We start from the raw sequence: 16,033 nt of genomic DNA on the forward strand, positions 1-16,033 counted from the left end.
ACTAAAAAAACAAAACATTTTTATTTTTATTTTTATTAAAACAACATACAAAACACAAGATACACTTACAATTAGTGCACCCACCCAAAAATAAGCTCAATTTTTCATGACAAAGGGAAAGAAAAAAAAAAAAAAATCCCCAAGTTTCACCACTGGCCCGAAGATGCGAAAGTGTCTGCCGCCAGACTCCCATTGAATGTGCCAGAGTGTCTCCACATTTTACCGATGATGACAGACAGCACGGAGATGTATGGATAACCTGCAGATGCATTTGCAACGATAAAGTCAACGCAATCACAAAGGTGAGTTTTGTTGATGTTGACTTATGTGCTAAGCAGACATATTTGGTCGCGGCATGACTGCCAGCTAATCGATGCAAACATGCTACGCTAATCGACGCTAACATGCTATTTACCGGCGGTGCTAAAGCTGACATGGCACAGAGATGTATGGATAACCTGCAGATGCATTTGCAACGATAAAGTCAACGAAATCACAAAGGTGAGTTTTGTTGATGTTGACTGCCAGCTAATCGATGCTAACATGCTACGCTAATCGACGCTAACATGCTATTTACCGGCGGTGCTAAAGCAGACATGGCACAGAGATGTATGGATAACCTGCAGATGCATTTGCAACTATATTACGTTTCCTTCCACCCACATTTAATGCGAAAAAAACACTTACCAATCGGATTTAAGTTGCTCCAGTGTCAAGAGATGCGAAAGTCCTGATCGTTTGGTCCGCACATTTTACCGGCGACGCTAACGCAGCTATTCGGCCATGCTATGGCTATGAATAGCGTCGATAGTTATTCGCTCAATAGCTTCAGTTTCTTCTTCAATACTTTCATACTCCAACCATCCGTTTCAATACATGCGTAGTCTGTTGAATCGCTTAAACCGCTGAAATCCGAGCTAATGTCGCTATATTTTGCTGTGGTATCTGCCATTGTTTGTTTATGTTGGCAGCACTGTATGACGTCACAGGGAAATGGATAGTGGCATCGCAAATAGCGAAAATCAAGCACTTTAAAGCTTTTTTTAGGGATATTCCGGGACCGGTAAAATTTTGAAAAAAACTTCAAAAAATACAACAAGCCAGTGGGAACTGATTTTTATTGTTTTTAACCCTTTTGAAATTGGAATAATGTTCCCTTTTAACACGGGAACAACGTGGCTTGTTGTATTCGCTGGTCACCACTACAGGCTGCTAATAGTCAATTTAATTATTTATGTCATGATACGTCTCATTAGGGACCGAATGTCCCTTTGGGACAGAGGACCCTATTGTATTTCTAAGGTTTTATTATTATTATACCACCGCCTCTTTGAGCTCACCAAATTTAACACACACATCATGACTGGCAAAAATTGCCATTTAATTAAAAAAAACACACCCCCAAACTCAAAATTGCGCTTTAGCGCCCCCTAGGAAAAAAACACAGACAAAAGTGATTGGAACTTCCGTTAGGAATGTCATAAAGACATGAAACAAAAACGTCTATGTAGGTATGACTCAGACTAAAATTTCATAAATCAATATTATTCAGCAAAAATCAACAAAAAGATGGCAAACTCCCCTTCAAAACAAAAGTTTCCTAAAAAATGTAATTTTTGCCTCTTTGAGCTGTAATTTGGCCCCATAAAATGCTTCAAAACTCACCAAACTGGACACACACATCAGGACAGGCAAAAATCTCAATCTTATAAAAACAAAAACAAATCCCAAAACTTTAAATTGCGCTCTAGCGCCCCTTAGGAATAAAAGACAAACAAAACTGCTCCTAGGAAGAAAACACAGACAAAACTGCATGTAACTTCCGGTAGAAATGTCGTAGAGACATGGAACAAAAACCTTTATGTAGGTCTGACTTAGACCTACATTTCATTAATTGACATTCTTCAGCAAAAATCAACAGTAAGTTGGCAATTACCCCTTCAAAACAAAATTTTTGTAAAAAACCGTCACCTTTTTTCAAACATTATCTCCTCTGAGCGCGTTTGTTGTGTCGGCTTCAAACTCGCACAGAAAAGAGATTGAACCCTTCTGATTGAAAGTTCCGCAAAGAGTTTTTCTCACTGCTCCGGTTTTGATTTTACGAGCCTTCAAAGAACTGGTACGTTGATGCTGCTGCGCTGCTGCCGTCTCAAATGGCCGCTTAAAAGCAGGAAGCACCAGCGTGACCACACAATACAGAGAAGGTAGGTACTGTGCGGGTAAAGATATGTTGACTGGGTGAAAGAAGGAGGCACCAGTTTGACTCCAGGATACAGAAGAGGGAAGGTAATGTGCAGTGAAGATATGTTGTCTGGGTGATGGCAGGAAGCACCAGCATGTATGGGTGAAAGAAAGAAGCACCAGTGTGACCCCAGGATGCAGGGAAGGTAGGTAAAGTGCAGGTAAAGATATGTTGAATGGGTAAAGGCAGGAAACACCAGCAAAAGTCGGTCCTGTCCATCGCTGCTTGCAGCTTTAATCTTTTATTTTTATCTCCCGAATTCGGAGGTTAAAGGTTGGCAAGTATGGTCGGAAATGGTTAAATCACCACCCAGAGAGTGATCGAGGGTAATGGGTCAAATCCAGAGAATAATTTTGCCACGCCTAGTGTGTGTGGGACATTCATTGAGCACTTTAACTTTAACTTTTATCTCTTATGTGTGACTGCCATCTACTGGTCACACTTATCATTACTTCATGTGCCAAATTAAATAGCTTCGAGGTCGGTAAGCACAACCAGAACTATTCTGTACATTAGGCATAAGGCGCACTGGCAATTTTTGGGAAAATTTAAGGATTTTAAGTGCACATTAGTCTCAAAAATACGGTACCAGATTTTACTCCCACTTTACGACGCTCCTTTTTGTTGCCCCTTACTTTTCCTTACCTGCTGGATCCTCACGTTGTATGTTTCCATGGCTGCTATGCCCAATAGACAACTCTAGGTCAGTGCTCAGCGGTTGACTTCTTGTTGAAACGGTAAGTATCTGCCCCTCTTGTCTATCTGGCATCTCATTTACTTGACATGTAGACAAGATACAATCCAAAACCTTTCCTCCTGTACCTCAGGCCTTCCTACCTATAGAGCAGGGCTGTCAAATTCAAATACAGAGTGGGCCAACATTTCAAACTGAACAAATTAACCTTTTAATAGGGATCCAAACATGTTTTGCATTGAATATTGAACAAGCAAGGCTTATATAACTTTATAGCAGGGGTCTCAGACAGGCGGCCTGCGGGCCAATAGCGGCCCGTGAGACGTTATTTTGCAGCCCCCACCTTAATATGAAAGTGTAATGTTAGTTTGGCCCGCAAGTTTTATATGAATGGCACTTGACAGCGTTGTGTTAGTTGGGTCTGTGAGAGTCTCTCGGTGTCATGCAGGTTCCATGGACCACCAAGGAAGGACATGCTTGAGCAGGTTTTACTTGCTTTATTTTTCAATCAAGCTTGTCTGCAGGTTTGGTCGCTTTTCAGCTCCTCCTCCACTACTCACTCTTCGGTCGCTTTTCGTCGTCGCCGTCTTGCTTTCTGTCGCTTCCGCTCCTCGTGCACTGCTGCTCTCAAACTCCTTCTGCCTCAGCCTCCTCTGCTGCTGCCCTTTTATACAGCGAGAGGAGATTCACCGATTGTGGCATCGCTCCCGGCACGCCCCGCCTCTCCGCTCGGTCGCTGTCAGTGCCTACTCGCTGCCATCTTGGGCCGGGCTCCGGCGTGCCCTGCCAAACTGCTCGTTCGCCAGCTCCGCCTCTCCACAGGGTCCAAAATGGCTACATATAATTCTATATGACACTGGATAACACTCTGGGAGCCGTCACTTTTTTGCGCTCGCTAACCCGGTATTATCCGCCGACCGCCGTGTTGCTGTAGGGAGGAAAAGCGGAACGACACACATTGCGGAAATAACATTATTCTCCTCGCGTCGGCTAAATGAAAATATATTCCACAACCCCAAACATGTCTTTTTCAAAGCCTGCAGTGAAGAGAAAGGTTAGTGATGAGCAAAGACAATTCCAGGAAAAGTGGGAGATGCAATATTTCTTTGTTGAGCACAGAGGAACCCCGATGTGTCTTATTTGAAACAGAGAAAGTTGCGGCGCACAAAGCGGAATAACAATTTGACACGTCATAAGACAACAAGACATGCTGAGGAGTATGCAACACTTTTTTAAAGAATTTTTTTCCTGAGGCCCCCAGCCTCACCCAGACTCTGCATCCCGTGGCCCCCAGGTAAATTGAGTTTGAGACCCCTGTTTTATAATGACATGCAATATCGACTTTCAAATAACAATAACAATAAAAATTAGGGAGCGGGGGATTTGGTGGTTGCAGGGGTGCATATTGTAGCGTCCCAGAGTTAGTGCTGCAAGGGGTTCTGGGTATTTGTTCTGTTGTGTTTATGTTGTGTTACGGTGCGGATGTTCTCCTGAAATGTGTTTGTCATTCTTGTTCGGTGTGGGTTCACAGTGTGGCGCATATTTGTATCAGTGTTAAAATTGTTTATACGGCCACCCTCAGTGGGACCTGTATGGTTGTTGACCAAGTATGCGTTGCATTCACTTGTGTGTGTGTGTGAAAAGCCGTAGATGTTATGTGACTGGGCCGGCACGCGAATGCCCCCAATATTGTTGTTTGAAGGAAATCGGGAGAATTTCGGGAGAATGGTTGCCCCCGGGAAATTTTGGGGAGGGGCACTGAACTTCGGGAGTCTCCCGGGAAAATCGTAAGGGTTGGCAAGTATGGGGATCATCGGTGAATGCGGTGTTACTGTTACGGCGCACGTGCAGTCTGCGTCTCCCTCCTCTGCGGGAGCACCCGGAGGATCCGCTGACACGCCCCTGCTCGTGCTGGGAGCAGCACGCCCACGCAGCTACAAGCCTGCAGACGATCAGACAATCTGGAAACCTGGGATTGATGAGGGCGTGCTGAATAAAGGGCCAGTGGACCTAAGGATCGGCTTAGTTTTTCATGGTGTACCTGTTTTCACTTCCGTTGCCCTGGATCTTGACTGCCTCCCCTCGTTCCTGGACTCCTCGCTCGCCCCTGGACTCTGACGCCTCTCTCTCGCCCCGGATCACCTGCCTGCCCCGTGGACAGCCTCGTTCCTCGTATCTCGTTCAACACTTTGGTAAAACACACTTCAATTAAATTCTACACATAGTCTTACACCATACACACTTTTGAGTTTTGTCACACTTCATTTCCTAAGTTTATGAGTTAGTATTGTTTATTATTCTTAGTATATATATTGACTATATATATATACTGTATTTCGTTGAATTGCCGCCAGGGCGCTATTTAATTTAAAACCTCTTTGTTGCGTTCGGGATGCATTTTGAATGCGCGAGTTGTCACCCCCAGATTGTACAGGACTCAGACTAGGCTGGATTGCAGGTTGGTGCTTGTTTAATATACAAAAGACAAAAAAACACTTGACAAAAAGCAAAGAAATGGCGTGCCTACGCACGGAAGCCAAATGCTAATGTTTAGCAAGCATTGAGTTCAAAGTCCAATAGGGAACGACATGCAGAGCGCACGCGAAGCTAAGACGAGCCTTAGTAGCGTAAATACGAAGCGGAATAACAAACCTAACTGTTGCATGGAGCAAACAAAACATTCAGATAGAACAAAGGTAGCAGGCCGCTTTAAATACTAAAACAATAATCAAAAACAGGTGTGCGTCAGAAAGTAAGTGCAGGTGGAGCAAAATAAGTCGCCATGGTGACAAATACAAACAAGGAAGTGCTCAAACAAAGGGATCGTAAGAGTCCAAAAATAATCAAAACACAAAAGGGATTTAAAAAATAGACTAAAAATGTGTTCCGGGAACCGGATAACAACACTCTTCTCACTCCTGCGCTTACCAAAGGCTTGCCGTAAATGTAAGCATGCGCTATATATTTTAAAACCTCTTCTCACTCCGGCACTTACCAAAGGGATGCAGTAAAAATTTGAGTGTGATGTAAGCTTGGACCTTAAATCCTACTGAATAGCTCTTAATATTCTTCCCTTTATGCGATTTAAAATTACCGGTATTGAAATCAGCCTCCTCCATTTTGAAAATGATGACAGGGGAAGTGTCACTCGTGACGTCACGAGTTTGACCAGGCGGTAATACTAAGCATGCGCTAATTATTTCGGGAAGCGACTTTGACCCGGCAGTTATTCAAGGCAGGCGCATGCTATTTGCCCTGCGGCAATTCAAGGAAATACGGTAATACATTATTGAACAACTCTCTGGTGTCCTGAACCGTCACCTCCCCTCTGCAAACCTTAAAGGGGAACATTATCACCAGACCTATGTAAGCATCAATATATACCTTGATGCTGCAGAAAAAGGACCATTTATTTTTTTAACCGATTTCCGAACTCTGAATGGGTGAATTTTGGCGAATTAAACGCCTTTCTGTTTATCGCGCTGGAGGCGATGACATCAGAATGTGACGTCGCCGAGGTAACACACCCACCATTTTCCTTTTCAACACATTACAAACACCGGGTCTCAGCTCTGTTATTTTCCTTTTTTTTGACTAATTTTTGGAACCTTGGAGACATCATGCCTCGTCGGTGTGTTGTCGGAGGGTGTAACAACACTAACAGGGAGGGATTCAAGTTGCACCACTGGCCCGAAGATGCGAAAGTGTCTGCCGCCAGACCCCCATTGAATGTGCCAGAGTGTCTCCACATTTGACCGGCGATGCTAAGGCAGACATGGCACAGAGATGTATGGATAACCTGCAGATGCATTTGCAACGATAGTCAACGAAATCACAAAGGTGAGTTTTGTTGATGTTGACTGCCAGCTAATCGATACTAACATGCTACGCTAATCGATGCTAAAAAGCTATTTACCGGCGGTGCTAAAGCAGACATGGTACAGAGATGTATGGATAACCTGTAGATGCATTTGCAACTATATTACGTTTCCTTCCACCCACATTTAATGCGAAAAAAACACTTACCAATCGACGGATTTAAGTTGCTCCAGTGTCAAAAGATGCGAAAGTCCTGATCGTTTGGTCCGCACATTTTACCGGCGATGCTAACGCAGCTATTCGGCCATGCTATGGCTATGAATAGCATCAATAGCTATTCGCTCAATAGCTTCAGTTTCTTCTTCAATATTTTCATACTCCAACCATCCAACCATGAATTGATTAACGTGGGCCCCGACTTAAACAAGTTGAAAAACTTATTCGGGTGTTACCATTTAGTGGTCAATTGTACGGAATATGTACTGTACTGTGCAATCTACTAATAAAAGTATCAATCAATCAATCAATCAATCTGTTTCAATACATGCGTAATCTGTTGAATCGCTTAAGTCCGAGAAATCCGAGTTTGAATCCGAGCTAATGTCGCTATATCTTGCTGTGGTATTCCCATTGTTTGTTTACATTGGCAGCACTGTGTGACGTCACAGGGAAATGGCCAGTGTCTTCGCAGAGAGCCGAAAATAAGGCACTTTAAAGCTTTATTTAGGGATATTCCGAGACCGGTAAAATTTTGAAAAATGTTTCAAAAAATACTACAAGCCACTGGGAACTGATTTTTATTGTTTTTAACCCTTTTTAAATTGTGATAATGTTCCCCTTTAACAGCACTGCCACTGTATAATACCGGCGGGGCCAGCTGTAATTTTAATTTGATATTAACTAATGAAATGAAATTACATGGCCAAATTTGGCCCGCGGGCCAGAGTTTGACACCCATGCTATAGAGGGACACCAGGTGCTGGAGCTTCAAGGCGCTTTAATTGTGTTTTTGAGAATGATGAGAGTAGAGTTCGACCTACCACGGCGTGTTTATGTGTGTGCGCCTGTACTTTGAAGCGGCAGCAACAAATAATTGGAGAGGCACACCTGGACACTGGTCACCTCTAAACCCTAAACCCTCTGCCCTTCAACCAGCTCCATTCATTCTCTGCGTTGGAAGTGTATTGCCGAGCCAGACGGGGGTTTTGTTAGTGGAATGGTGTGACATTTAACGGCACCGTATAAAAGATTCATGGATGGCGACAACCTCACTGGTTAAAAAGCTAGGACTAAGCTGAGACTTTGTTTATGTCTTACCTGACTATGCAACCTTCGACTTGCAAAGGAAACGCTTCGGAGACTCTATTTTACTTCAGCTCCCGAGGTAGTCTGCTGCACTAAAATCACAGTTGCATACGCAAACTGTGTCAAAGTGCCAGCATTTTTTTTACTGTAAAAAAGACATTTAAAAGGTTACTGAAATGAGATGTTCTTATTTAAACGGGGATAGCAGGTCCATTCTATGTGTCATACTTGATCATTTCGCGATATTGCCATATTCTTGCTGAAAGGATTTAGTAGAGAACATCGACGATAAAGTTTGCAACTTTTGGTCACGAATAAAAAAGCCTTGCCTTTACCGGAAGTAGCAGACGATGTGCGCGTGACGTCACGGGTTGTGGAGCTCCTCACATCTGAACATTGTTTACAATCATGGCCACCAGCAGCGAAAGCGATTCAGACCGAGAATGCTACAATTTCCCCATTAATTTGAGCGAGGATGAAAGATTTCTGGATGAGGAAATTTAGAGTGAAGGACCAGAAAAAAATTAAGTAAGTAAAAAAAAAAAGGCGAGGGTGTCAGGCTTGGACTTGGATTGTTTGTGCTCCTTCGACGCAGAGGGAATATCGGACGAGCCAGGCGTGAATTCAGGTACATGATTCTTTATTTATACACTAAACAGAAAAATAGGCAAACTAAGAGCGCTCACAAGGAGGTATAAAACTTGGCTACAAAATATGAACAGGAAACAAAAACACTTGCTCGATTGGCATGAATGAACTATGAACAACTAAAACAAAACACTTACTGTGGCAAAAAACAGGAGGCAAGAATAGCAAGGTGGGTGGCAGGTGATCGTGGGCATGGAGAATGAGCAGCAAGGTCGTAGATCACAATGAAAGTTAATGTTCCCAGACTGATGGACAGAAAGAAATTGACTTAAGTAGTGGCTGTGATAATTAGGAACAGGTGCGGGACTGAGGGCATGGGGGTGACTAGGAGGGCAAGGTGAAAAGCAATGAGTTGTCATGGTTTCAAAACAAACCAGGAAGTGAAACAACGGAACAAGAGTCCAGAAATCAAAACAAAACATGATCAAACATAAAACCAGATTTACAGACGTGACAGAGGGCAGTGAGAGCGATTCAGATGTTATTAGACACATTTACTAGGATAATTCTGGAAAATCCCTTATCCGCCTATTGTGTTACTAGTCTTTTAGTGAGATTATAAAGTACCAGAAAGTCGGAGAGGTCTGTCCACGGGTGTGTTGACGGCCAGAGTCTCTGAGGGAAGTCACACAGCAGCAGCAAGACGGAAGCTCTGCTGATGTCTCCGGTAAGAGCTGACTCATTACCACCATTTTCTCACCAAAAACTGCCGGTTTACAAGTGGTCGGGATCCATGTTCGCTTGACCGCTCTGATCCATAGTAAAGCTTCATCTTCGGGAATTTTAAACAAGGAAACACCGGCTGTGTTTGTGTGGCTAAAGGCTAAAAGCTTCCCACCTCCATCTTCTTTGACGTCTCCACTATTAATTGAACAGATTACAAAAGATTCAGCAACACAGATGTCCAGAATACTGTGTAATTATGCGATTAAAGCAGACTACTTATAGCTTGGATCAGGCTGGGAAATAATGTCTTTTACAACCCGAGACGTCAAACGCTCATGTCATCATTCCGCGAAATTTTCAACAGGACACTTCGCGGGAAATTTAAAATTGTAATTTAGTAAACTAAAAAGGCCGTATTGGCATGTGTTGCAATGTTAATATTTCATCATTGATATATAAACTATCAGACTGCGTGGTCGCTAGTAGTAGGTTTCAGTAGGCCTTTAATCCTGTTGTACGGGTTGTAAAATTCCGGGAATATCCAAAGTTGGAAACTTTCCATGGAAATTAAGGGGAATATGTGGGAAATCAATGGGAATAAACATTGAATGCAACATGCTATGTCTTGCAGCACGATTACTAGATAAAACAACCTGATTTCATGCCAATTCAGTACAATTTCAACCCTTCACTGTGCATTCCTCCATCACATGCCCAGATGATTCCCATCATGCCACACATCAGGGCTATTGAGGCCACATTAGTATTTGAACCCAAGGACTTCATCCATTCAGGAAAGTTTTGATGATATTACTGCGGTAAAAATATTTAATTTATGATATATACATTTAAAAGCCTACTGAAACCACGCAGACTGATAGTTTATATATCAATGATGAAATATTAACATTGCAACACATGCCAATACGGCAAATCCTTTTCAACCCATATTCAATTGAATGCACTAAAAAGAAAACATATTTACATAAACTTAATTTTTTTTGCAAATAATAATTAACTTTGAATTTCATGGCTGCAACTCGTGCCAAAGTAGTTGGAAAGGGCATGTTCACCACTGTGTTACATCACCTTTTCTTTTAACAACACTCGCCCCATCCTTTCTTGTGAAAGACAGAGCATTTTTTGGGAAGCTGTTTTTATAATCAATCATAATCAATCATGGCACCCACCTGTTCCCAATTAGCCTGATAAGTGTTTGATGAGCATTACTCAACTTTATCAGTATTTATCGTGACTTTTCTCAACTTCTTTGTCACGTGTTGCTGGCATCAAATTCTAAAGTTAATGATATTTTGCAAAAAAAAAACAATGTTTATGAGTTTGAACATCAAATATGTTGTCTTTGTAGCATATTCAACTGAATATGGGTTGAAAAGGAATTGCAAATCATTGTATTCCATTTATATTTACATCTAACACAATTTCCCAACTCATACGGAAACGGGGTTTGTAGAGTAGAATAGAATAGAATCTGGACAACCCTGGTCTCAACCATTTTCAAACTTGACTATTGTGCTTCAGTACTTCAGGGTTGGTGGATTGCCTTTCTGCTCATTCGGTTCCAGTCGCCCATGTTGTGTGTTCAAGTAAAGCACACGACAATCAAACAAGACATGTGGGAGATTAGTTCCCCAAACTTACCGGCTGCTGCTAATTGGTCAACTAATCCTTTCATGACCCATGAACACTCCTTTCATATTATTCTTGCGAGCTGAATTGAGACAAGACTCCGGAGGGCGGAGGGAATTGGTTTTACAACACTTTCCTCACAGAGCTACACCGTTTCCTTTGTTTCTTCATCTTCATTCTGGCCCTCCCTTGATCCTGCGGTTCGTGCCCCTAGATTTACCCTAATTACCCTGCACACCCGAGGGACATGTAATGAAACAGTTCCTTCATTCACTGGGTCAATTTGCTCGATTTTCTCCTTATGAAGTCTGGAGGCTTCCTCATCCCTTGGGCAAACGTGCCTGCCAATATTTGGCAGAGAATCATCTTTAATTAACCCATTGCTGTTACTGGACAAGGATGCTGTAAAGCAGGGGTCACCAGCGCGGTGCCCGCGGGCACCAGGTCGCCCGTAAGGACCAGATGAGTCGCCCGCTGGCCTGTTCTGAAAATAGCTCAAATAGCAGCACTTACCAGTGAGCTGCCTCTATTTTTTTAAATTTGATTTATTTACTAGCAAGCTGGTCTCACTTTGCTCGACATTTTTAATTCTAAGAGAGACAAAACTCAAGTAGAATTTGAAAATCCAAGAAAATATTTTAAAGACTTGGTCTTCACTTGTTTAAATAAATTCATTTATTTTTTAACTTTGCTTCTTATAACTTTCAGAAAGACAATTGTAGTGAAAAAATACAACCTTAAAATTGATTTTAGGATTTTTAAACACATATACCTTTTTACCTTTTAAATTCCTTCCTCTTCTTTCCTGACAATTTAAATCAATGTTCAAGTAATTTTTTGTTTTTTTTATTGTCAAGAATGATAAATACATTTTTATTTAATTCTTCATTTTAGCTTCTGTTTTTTCGACGAAGAATATTTGTGAAATATTTCTTCAAACTTATGATTAAAATTCAAAACAAATATTCTGGCAAATCTAGAAAATCTGTACAATCAAATTTAAATCTTATTTTAAAGTCTTATGAATTTCTTGGTAAATTTTTGTTCTGGAAAATCTAGAAGAAATAATGATTTGTCTTTGTTAGAAATATAGCTTGGTCCAATTTGTTATATATTCTAATAAAGTGCAGATTGGATTTTAACCTATTTAAAACATGTCATCTAAATTGTAAAATTAATCTAAATCAGGAAAAATGACTAATGATGTTCCATAAATTATTTTTTAATTTTTTCAAAAAGATTCGATTTAGCTAGTTTTTCTCTTCTTTTTTTCGGTTGAATTTTGAATTTTAAAGAGTTGAAATTGAAGACAAGCTATGTTTCAAAATTTAATTGTCATTTTTTTCATGTTTTCTCCTTTGTTAAAGCGTTCAATTAAGTGTTTTTTTCATAATTTACTCTCTACAAAAAATCACTCATAAAAGGAAAAAAAAATGTACGATGGAATGGCAGACAGAAATACCCATTCTTTTAAATATATAGATTTATTTATTAAATGTAAATTGAGCAAATTGGCTATTTCTGAAAATTTATTTAAGTGTGTATCAAACTGGTAGCCCTTTGCGATAATCAGTACCCAAGAAGTAGCTCTTGGTTTCAAAAATGTTGGTGACCCCTGCTGTAAAATAATAAGCATTCGAGTCCCATCTTAAAACTCAGTTGTATACTTTAGCCCAGGCCTGGGCAATTATTATTCTCGGGGGGGCCAGATTCATCACATTCTACAGAGGCACTATAGAGAGCCTACTGACTTTGATTGAAACTTTTATTAGTATATTGCACAGTACAGTACATATTCCGTACAATTAACCACTAAATAGTAACACCCCAATAAGTTTTTCAACTTGTTTAAGTCGGGGTCCACGTTAATCAATTCATGGTAGACCAACAGCATCTCTGTCTGGACTGGAGCCTGCAACGCCTCAGACTGGAAGTCTCTCCAGAGAGTGGTGAGGACGGCGGAAAAGATCATGACTCCTCTTCCTTCTGTCCAGTAGATCGCAAAAAGCCGCTGCCTGACCAGGGCTCAGAAAATCTGCAAGACTCCTCCCGCCCCCACCAAGGATTGTTTTCACTGCTGGACTCTAGGAAGAGGTTCCGCTGCCTCCAAAGCAGAACCTCCAGGTTCTGTAACAGCTTCTTCCCTCAGGCCGTAAGACTCTTGAACGCAACACGATAATCCCCTCAATTCCCCCCAAAGTGGATTAACTCGCTGGAATATAAAGACAATATGACTTACATCCATAAACGCGGGTGTATATGCAAAATATGTTGTATTTGTAGCATATTCAACTGAATATGGGTTGAAAAGGATTTGCAAATCATTGTATTCCGTTTATATTTACATCTAACACAATTTCCCAACTCACATGGAAACAGAGCCCTGGGAACAATATGAATCCATTTTAGTGTTTAACGGGCACAAACGCACCTGTGCTGCTGAAACCCACCAACACTCACGGAGTTATAACACTTTTAATCAGCGACACGGTGATATATTGTGTGCTGAAGTGTAAATTATTTCTAAAATCAGCGCACACTTCAAGCAGCCAAGGAAGCCTCTTCAATGTTTAAGTGCCTAAAGCGCGCCAACCTGCTCTTGTCCAATTATCAGGCATTTAATCACCGATATAATAATATATCACGCGTGCAATGAAGTGTGCATTGTTACACACACTAACAAGGAGGAGAGTCACATCATGTTCTGTTCAGGTGCACGGGCAACGTCTGCAAAAAGATGGAGGGAAATCAGGACCAAAAGTTTTGTACCTGGGAAAAAAATCGTACTTTGATACTGAAAGTTCAGGTTCTGATGTTGAATGTTGAAAAAAACATCAATGTATTCTAAATAAAAATAAATGATGGATGTGTGATTGTAGCAAAATGATTTGCAAAAGTGTATCTCGATCCGTGCGCGTGTACTAATTTGTGTGTGTGTGTGTGTGTGTACTAAATTGTGTGTCTGATATTCAGATTTTAGAGCAGGGGTCACCAACCTTTTTGAAACCAAGAGCTACTTCTTGGGTACTGATTAATGCGAAGGGCTACCAGTTTGATACACACTTCAATAAATTGCCAGAAATAGCAAATTTGTTCAATTTACCTTTAATAAATATATATATATACAGAAATACCCATTTTATATATATATATATGTATATATATATATATATATATATATATAAAATGGGTATTTCTGTCTGTCATTCCGTCGTACATTTTTTTTTCTTTTAAAGAAGGTTTTTTGTAGAGAATAAATGATGAAAAAAACACTTAATTGAACGGTTTAAAAGAGGAGAAAACAGGAAGAAGATGAAAATTAAATTTTGAAACATAGTTTATCTTCAATTTCGTGTCTTTAAAAATCAAAATTCAACTAAAAAAAAAAAGAAGCGAAAAACTAGCTAATTCAAATCTTTTTGAAAAACTTAAAAAAATAATTTAAAGAACATCATTAGTAATTTTTCCCGATTAAGATTAATTTTAGAATTTTGATGACATGTTTTAAAATCCACTTTGAAATAAGATTTAAATTTGACTACACAGATTTTCTAGATTTTTGGAATTGTAATCATATTAAGTTTGAAGAAATATTTTACAAATATTCTTCGTCGAAAAAACAGAAGCTAAAATGAAGAATTAAATTAAAATGTATTTATTATTCTTTACAATAAAAAAATTTAAATTTACTTGAACATTGATTCAAATTGTCAGGAAAGAAGAGGAAGGAGTTGAAAAAAATCCTAAAATCATTTTAAAGGTTGTATTTTTTTCTCTGAAATTGTCCTTCTGAAAGCTATAAGAAGCAAAGTAAAAAAATAAATGGATTTATTTAAACAAGTGAAGACCAAGTCTTTATAATATTTAATTGGATTTTCAAATTCTACTTGAGTTTTGTCTCTCTTAGAATTAAAAATGTCGAGCAAAGTGAGACCAGCTTGCTAGTAAATAAATAAAATTTAAAAAATAGAGGCAGCTCACTGGTAAGTGCTGCTATTTGAGCTATTTTTAGAACAGGCCAGCGGGCGACTCATCTGGTTCTTACGGGCGACCTGGTGCCCGCGGGCACCGCGTTGGGGACCCCTGATTTAGAGCCACGTGAGTTGTATTACAGACACACAATTTAGTACACACGTACTAAATTTAGTACACACGTACTAAACACGTACTCTACCAACCGGTTTAGCTCGGTTGGTAGAGTGCCCGTGCCAGCAACTTGAGGGTTGCAGGTTCGATTCCCGCTTCTGCCATCCTAGTCACTGCCGTTGTGTCCTTGGGCAAGACACTTTACCCACCTGCTCCCAGTGCCACCCACACTGGTTTAAATGTAACTTAGATATTGGGTTTCACTATGTAAAGCGCTTTGAGTCACTAGAGAAAAAGCGCTATATAAATACAATTCACTTCACTAGTACACACGTACGCAAATTTGATTCCATGCACACAGATTGAGATCATTATGATGCAACAATATTTCCATAGAAATTCCTTTTTTTTCAAGTTGAATATATTTCTGATTCACACGTTAAATTTTTTTAAATGATCCTTTATTTCAATTTTTCCCTTTCATATATTTTGATATGTGATCTTTCATATTATTCAGATAAAAATTTATTTACAGTATTTATTTACCGTATTTACTTTTGTATCTCTGAGTTTATAGAGAGAACGCCAAGAGTGTGCAAAGCTGTAATCAGAGCAAAGGGTGGCTATTTTGAAGAAACTAGAATATAAAACATGTTTTCAATTATTTCACCTTTTTTTGTTAAGTACATAACTCCACATGTGTTCATTCATAGTTTTGATGCATTCAGTGACAATCTGCAATGCAAATAGTCATGAAAATAAAGAAAACGGAATGAATGAAGAGAAGGTGTGTCCAAACTTTTGGCCAGTACTGTATATTTTTTTTAAACAAGTAAATACAGTGTAAAACTCAATTTACCTTTTTTGGTAAATAAATGTCAATAAAGTAACACACTCTTATGTTAGGCTTAAGTTCAAGGGAG

General features: G+C 40.0%; 1 long non-coding RNA gene across 1 annotated transcript in view; it reads right to left on the reverse strand.

Moving 5' to 3' along the window:
• Window positions 1-15,819, reverse strand: part of LOC133563125 (uncharacterized) — a 110,739-nt gene extending 94,920 nt beyond the window's left edge. Inside the window, exon 1 of the long non-coding RNA XR_009808993.1 lies at window positions 15,781-15,819. This is a non-coding gene — a long non-coding RNA (uncharacterized LOC133563125). The remainder of the gene's footprint in view (window positions 1-15,780) is intronic.
• Window positions 15,820-16,033: the final 214 nt, after the last annotated feature.

Source organism: Nerophis ophidion, linkage group LG12 (genome assembly GCF_033978795.1).
Source record: "Nerophis ophidion isolate RoL-2023_Sa linkage group LG12, RoL_Noph_v1.0, whole genome shotgun sequence".
NCBI classification, from domain to species: domain Eukaryota; kingdom Metazoa; phylum Chordata; class Actinopteri; order Syngnathiformes; family Syngnathidae; genus Nerophis; species Nerophis ophidion.